Source organism: Pygoscelis adeliae, unplaced genomic scaffold (assembly GCF_000699105.1).
Source record: "Pygoscelis adeliae isolate BGI_AS28 unplaced genomic scaffold, ASM69910v1 Scaffold7, whole genome shotgun sequence".
NCBI lineage: Eukaryota > Metazoa > Chordata > Aves > Sphenisciformes > Spheniscidae > Pygoscelis > Pygoscelis adeliae.
The window spans coordinates 1,237,541-1,245,084 of NW_008825268.1; the positions used below are offsets into that span (position 1 = coordinate 1,237,541).

General features: G+C 40.7%; 1 protein-coding gene across 1 annotated transcript in view; it reads right to left on the reverse strand.

The window, feature by feature from the left end:
• The window catches only part of SPAG16 (sperm associated antigen 16), a 418,055-nt gene that overhangs the window by 144,149 nt on the left and 266,362 nt on the right, over positions 1-7,544 (reverse strand). The gene's annotated exons all lie outside the window — the stretch shown is intronic.

A 7,544-nucleotide genomic window follows, 5' to 3' on the forward strand; every position in this document is an offset into this window, starting at 1 on the left:
TCAGGCACCTACCAAATTAAATGCTACTTCTTACGTAGTGATCTTCTCAGCGTTCAATCATTTGAACATCCAAATTTCAAGAACATTGTTATAAGAACTGTCATAAATAAAAAGTACTACTTACACAGCATTTTACACCCTGGAACAGACTGAGCCTCTGTTGAAGTCTTACTCTCCAATGAGAATGGAATCAGTGCCCATTTTGCAACATGGAGAAAAGGAAGTACGCTGGCATACATGGCTGAAAGCTGTGGGAGGAATCCTGACACTATGTTTAAGTAGAGCAGGGCAAAACAAAATTTCATTCCGTTTCTCAGATACAGTGAGCACTCAGCATGGCTCTTGGCCTATTACATATGTTTTGCAGGTCAAAACTTTCAACCACATGATTTCATCTGGTAAAGAACAAAAAACAACTAAAAGTTTGTCTTTTCAGAAGACACCATTATATTTATTAAAAAATGAGAAATGCCATTTTAATTTTTTTTTTAAAAATGCTTTCAGTGTGATTTGATTATAAAGCCCCAACAAATATAAAACACTGTTTTCTTTTTTGCTCATTCTCCTTTCCTGTCTCCTTCATCACTAGGGACAGTATAAGTAGTTATTCCTAGTCCTGAGAAGTAGAGCTCTTTCATTAATTTTATTGGTTTTGTAATTTTTCAATTTAAGCCAGATCTTTCCGGGTTATTGAAAGAAAGACAAGTAAGGATTTTTTTTTTTAATTAGAAAAAATGTGCATTTAACAAAAAGAAGCTCAAAAGGAAAACACATGAAGCACTTTAAATGCAAATGACCTATAAGTTGCATTCCATTTCTGCAAATTTTCAAATAAAATTTTAAAATCCCAACCAAAGCACTTTGGTTTTGTTTGCAGCTATCTCTGCTGGGCTTGCGTCCTCCTCACCCTGATTTCCTGCTGGGAATTAGCAGGAAGCAGGGTACCCTGGGCTCCCCCTCCAGCCAGAGGATGCTCCATAGCGGCACAGGCTGGCCCAGGTTTGCGATCCCTCATGTGGCAGGGCTCTGCCCTTTGTGTGAGCCGTGCTGCTGTACAGCAGGGTCACTGCAATGCCATGGCAGTGCTAGTGTCTGAGCTCAAAAATAAATTCGTGCCCTTGCACGTCTTCAAGCCACATGCGGAGCACCTCTTATCCACAGTACGAATGTATGGCAAGAATAGCCCTTCAGGTCTCATTGGGATGTATATCTACCCACTGTACAAGACAAGATGGCACAAGAAGCATTGCACCATGAGACACCACATTATGTTCATTTTCTCTTCAGTGAACTGAACTGTAAATAAATGACTCAGAAACCAGCATGAAATGAGGACATATCACCAATGGGGTTTTATAAACATTATTTGTTAGAAGTAGTAACTCTCTTAACAATATATGACCCATGACTAATTTCAGGGGGTCAAGGTGATCTTTGCCCTCCACTGTGTAGAGTATTATTCTTCTCTAAAGAAGTTCAGAGGTTAATGAATAAAGTGTCAGCAAAGAAGAAACGAGACTAAGCAAGAAAATGCTTGATCTTGGTCTCTGCTATAAATAATGCTCTCATTAAAATTCTGCCTTGGAAGAAAGGCAAGTCCGTTAGTCTAGGAGCTAATTTTTACTGGCTCCTTAGATGTATGCATATTAAAAATTCAGCTTTTATAATTGCCCACCATCAACCACCTAGTCAGTGCTGTTCCTGGAGTTTTAATTATTTACTTCATTTGCATAGACACTCCGATTTATGATCAACCATTTAGTTATTAAGGGACAGTTTTAGTAATTCCTCTTCTACATTTTTATTTATTCCTTTTGTATCCCTAGCAGGAGAGCTGAGAGAGCCTTGCCCGTGTTGTGTGGCAGTGGGACATGCCCACACCGGCACCGGCAGCCTGCTGCTGTGATGCATGGCTGCACTGCCCCGCACCATCCCTGCCTGGGTCAGGGCAACATGTACGGTGCAGCTACGTGGCATCTGTTGAACACCCGTATCCTCAGAGCACCATAGCAGGGTGCAAGGACAGTGCTCCTACCCAATACCTTAACCTCCTCCCCAGCTGCTGAAGGTTCTTGCCTGGCATCCTGGCCTCAAGAGGAGGGAAGAGCTCGCACTCGGGAATGTACTGCCTCTTTGCTATGAGTGCTCTGGCACTTTGCCCCAAAGCTGTTCTCCTCTGGGTTTTCAGTTTAGGGCTGTTTTCTCCTCCTCCCACAACCTTGCTCTGTTGTCTGAGGATACTACTGCTGCAAAACCTCCTCCAGTACTGCCCTTCCTCATTACTAACAGGTCCCAGCCTTTTCTCTTCATACTTCTAAGCAGACAGTACACGTTTCTCCTCAAAATACTGTCTGCCCAGCTCCTTGGACATACAAAAGGACAGAAAATATAGAAAGACACAGGCTTTGAAATGCATGTTCTGCAGTCATACAGGAGCACGCCTGTCCCACCACTCCCCCAAGCACACGCCCTGGGCAGCCAGGCTGCACTACCACCACTAATGCATCCTTCAGCTGGACATCAGCCCCCTGGGCACCACTGGCCCAGAGACAGCAGTGAATCTTGAAAAGCCACCCAATTTTTTGTTCATCCTTAAAAACAACTAAATTATCGAACGAAAGACCTGTTGTCTGTCTTCAGCATTCAACGGCAGGCTCCAGCAACAATGGGAATGATTGATTTTTAATCCCTGATATCATTGTGCTCCTCCCCGGGTACCATCTCTGACGGCATTTTGCAGACAGGATACCAGACAGCAAATGCGAAGGGAGCAAAGCAACCTTGCCTGGCAGGAAGGGAATTGATTACCAATCCCTCTTTCTGCCAGGCAGAATTTCTTTGCTGCAATTCATACTTTTCAATGGGCTGTCTACAGACAGCCTCCGGATGGCTTTGGGGGGAAGTGAGGGCAATGACACTAGAGATTACAAATCAATCACTATTATAGAGCCTTTTATTTGGTAGAAGCTTCCGAGCAGAAAACAGATACCAAAAATATATAAAAATCCTGATTTTTTGTTTGCTGTTTCCTTTCCTTAAGCTCTTTTATGCCCTCTTTTCCTCCTGACACCACTGCTTTCTCTTCTTTCACAGCTTTTACTTCCAACTTTCTTAGTACATATTTCTCATTTATACTTGATTTTATCCTTCTATCATCTTTCTCACTGCTAACCTACACCATCCATAATTACCTGATGCGTAAAACATGATCTTTCTACTCTATGCTGTCGTCTTCCCTTTCTTTCACACCCAGATCCCTCTTCTCAAAAAATGGGAGAGTAACGCTGACAGAGAATGGAGCAAGGTCTACCTAATTTTTATTGTCTTGAAGCCATCTCATATATCATTCTGACTGCTTTTGCTCAGAGCAGTATGTCGGGTTTAGTATGATAGGATCCGTGCAATAAGGAGAGAAGGTAACAGAGTCTGGCAAAAGATGATTGTAGCCCCTCAGCCACAATATAAAACATCCAGAGAAAGCTGCCCATGTGTCAGGGTAGACCCACACAGCTGGGCATTGAAGCCACGGCTGCCATATGTGACACTTCTCATCAGTGCATTCATTTTATAAGGGAGATCATGGGTGGAGTCCAATCCAGCCAGAAGAAATCAGAATATATAGTCATTCCAGAGCTTTCACGTGAGAACAGTCCTGAACACCCAGCACACAGGTCTGATTTTACTCGCTTTTATGCTCTCTTTTCATGTTTCAATTCATATCCTCTTATCAACAGAAGTATTGTCAACTGGAACAAGTGAGATTGTATTGACAATATGTTTGTTGGGGGGAAATAAAGACTTTTTAAACAATAAACCTGATCAAGATACAGGTCAGTTTAAAGAAATCAACTTACATGCATCTGGTAAAATAAGTATCAGAGGTGTTGAAAATCACCTTTAGAAAGCTTTGGCTTACTGAGTGAAAACAACATGCTGTCCTAAAATGTTAACAAGTTTAGATTTAAGTATATTTTCAGAAACTGAAAAACAGATCAAAACTGTCAAAGGAGAATATTTCAAAATTCTGGCGACACTACTGTTTCGTTGTTCAGAACAGAGATTTTATCCATGTATCGATACACAGAAAGTTTTCAAACTATTGACTTTTCATCCTAATCCAAGTAGGAACTTTTTTTCAAAATCTCAGAAACGTGTTTGATTATTAAAAAAACACTTCCTCCCAGGAAGGATGTCACTTCATTGTTGTTCAGAGATTCAAAATTAGGGTAGAAAACTTGGATGCACCTCTCTCAGAACCAGCATTTCCCCTGCATGAAACACCCCCTATGAATTTTCAAGCACACCAGCTATCGCAAGCAACACTTCTGAGTTATGACACCACTACTGTAAGGTAGACTACATGACTCGGTTCAAGTCAGTCATGTTCTACCATCAGATGAATTACTACAGCCAGAGAGTAGCGCTTTTGTATTGACACAAGAGCACAAAAAGCAGTGGGCTAAAGACTGCAGAGGAAACACTTTCCAGCAGGGTATGAAAGTGCCATGAAAACAGCACAGCTTATACGGCAAAGAGTGAAGCTGAGATTTCATGTGTCTTGCTAAAGAAATCAACACCGTGTCCCTTCACACCTCATTCAAACTCTTGAGAAACACAGTGAGATACTGGAGGATGTGTTTTTTACTTAGGTTTATTCCATTTTGGTATATCTCCAGTTATACAGTATTATGCTGAAGTCAAGAAGTGAAAAGAAAAAAAAAAAATAAAAAAAAAGCCTGCATGACTCATTTTACGCATCTAATACAAGATATAGGGATCCAAATTTCTATTTATGATAAATTTTTTGACAGTATCAATTCCAGACAGACACACTTGGGCTCCCCAGGTCTTCAGCAGCAGAGCAGCTCTTTTGTGCAGCCCATGCCAGGACTGCAGACTCCAAGGTCTGTGCTCTGCCCACCTCAGAAGCACTTTTGGGGGGGTCAGCAGTGAAACTCCCCGGCTCCCTCCCAGGGGATGAAGAACATTTTCACCGTGACGCTGCCTAGCATATAAAAGAAGCTTGTAAAATAAAGATGTTTCCACAGAAATATTTGGGTCAATCAGCATTTACGATTAAATTCTCTTTCATCAGATAATTTTCAAACAATGTTAAGAGAGATTTTGTGTTTAGGTTTGTAACACATCCTTAATCTCTGTCATTATTTGGAAAACTATATACAACGATAATTGTGTTTACTCTATTGATTCAACTATTGGAAATCTTGAGATTTTGACAAAATATTTCTTTTTATTATGCCATTTCTGACAGTTGAATATTGCTGAAAATAAATAGCAGGTAATTATTTTAATACACTTTTACCGCACATTACTTTAGAAAATTGTTCTAAATTGCTAAAGACAGAACCAATTTAGCTAAACAGAATTATTTAATACCAGTATGGATTAGCATTATATAGTCAGGTAGGCAGAAACTATGGATAGAAACTGCAACGCTCTTTCCATTTCTTGTCTTAAATTAAGAAGAAGACGGCTGCTCTAGAACAAGTCAAAACATTGAATTTTATACCAGAAAGAACATGTCCTCCTTCAAAATCTCTGGTAATTTGGTGATGCTCATAGAGCAATTTGGTGATATTCAGAAAGCTCATATTATTAGACACTCTTTGCAATCCACGTTACCTGCACCTGAAGGCTTGATCATTTCCTCTAAGCTCATATACACAAGGGAAGAAGATTTATAGAAAAAGAAAACAATTTTTTGTATTTTTTTTGTCTGTGAATGTTGGCAGTAAGCCACTGTTTTTCCAAATCTGTAATTTTTATGACTCTATGTTAGGCAGATGTTTATCTAAATCATTTAAATCTCTGTCTTTTCTGGTTTAGACACATTTAGTAATAAGGGATGCTCCCTGAGTAACAGCATATATTAAAAGTTAATTAAGAGGAAGTTAAAGGAGAAGGAAAGTAATTATTTTTTTCATACCCCCAACAGACATTTATTTCATTTTGGCAGGTTAAAAATGAGAAAATTTGGAATAAAGGTGTGAAAATTGGTAACATGTATTTTTAGGGAAAAGCTTTATTATCCATTTCCTTACATGCTAATTAGGAAATGCAACCTACTTGCTAATGTTGAGTGAGACTAGTAATATAAGTTGCTTCATTAATTTGTTTAATAACCAAACTTTTCAAAAGTAGCATGTCTAAGTCAAATAGCAGGCAGTTATGGGCTGTCATCACAAAACCAACCCATTTTTGAACATTACACTAGTAGACACTACTGTTTTTTTAGTTATTATGCAGTGTCGAATACTGTCTTTATCATTTCAGGTTTAATACAACTTACTCTTGACTACTAATTAATGTTTCTGAGAGAGCAAAATATACCTAGAAAAATGTGTGCATGTATACTCCCCCCACACTCGTAGACACACACTTTTTAACTTCCAGCTATGTGTTCAACAATTGTTTAACTCTCATTTATAGCAAGTCACACTCTACTGGAAACACTAGGATCTAAATTAAAAATAAAATCTTGATAACAATATGTGCATTTTTCCTCCAGAGAAAGAGTAGTTTCTGGATTTAAAAACAAAGAAAAAAACCCCACAAACCAAAAGTAGTAACAAAAGAATGTCACAAAGCAAAAAAAGAAATCAGTCTTAGCCACAGCAAAGCTGCTCTATTTAAAGTAGGACTATTATTCTTCTAACATAAAACCCTCAAGCTCCAAAGATGTTATGTGCCCTGATGTCAGGTCTCAGAAAGGCTGTACCAGAGAGGAGTGCATGCGTGCCCTTAAGGTTGATCAGCTGTGGGGTGTCCTCAGCCAGCCCCAGAAAGGCAGTCCCCCATGGGTGAATGTCAGCCCTCTCCCTGCCTATGCTCAATTGAGTCCAGCTGAACTTCATCATCATGGGTCATGTCTGCTACTGTTGGTGGTTGGGGGGAATTTGAGACGTGAGTCTCTGCATTATTCAGGGAGGAACTGACAAAGGGCTAATTTTTAATAACATGATTAAAAGGGAACCAAAGATGGGAATACTCTGCAAATCCTTAGCAGATCTTGCAAAATCTCTAAACTGGAGAGGTATGGATTTGATGGGTGGACTGTCCGGTGGGTGAGGAATTGGTTAGATGGTCTCATCCAGAGGGTAGCGGTCAACGGCTCAACGTCCAGATGGAGATTGGTGACAAGTGGTGTCCCACAGGGGTCTGTATTGGGACCGGTACTGTTTAATATCTTCATCAGTGACATAGGCAGTGGGAGCAAGTGCACCCTCAGCAAGTTTGCAGATGACACCAAGCTGAGTGGTGTGGTCTACATGCGAGAGGAATGGGATGCCATCCAGGGGGACCTGGACAAGCTCCAGAAGTGGGCCCGTGTGAACCTCATGAGGTTTGACAAGGCCAAGTGCAGGGTCATGCACCTGGGTCAGGGCAACCCCCGGTATCAATACAGGCTGGGGGATGAAGGGATTGAGAGCAGCCCTGCCGAGAAGGACTTGGGGGCGCTGGGGGATGAAAAGCTGGACATGAGCCAGCAATGTGCGCTCGCAGCCCAGAAGGCCAATCGTATC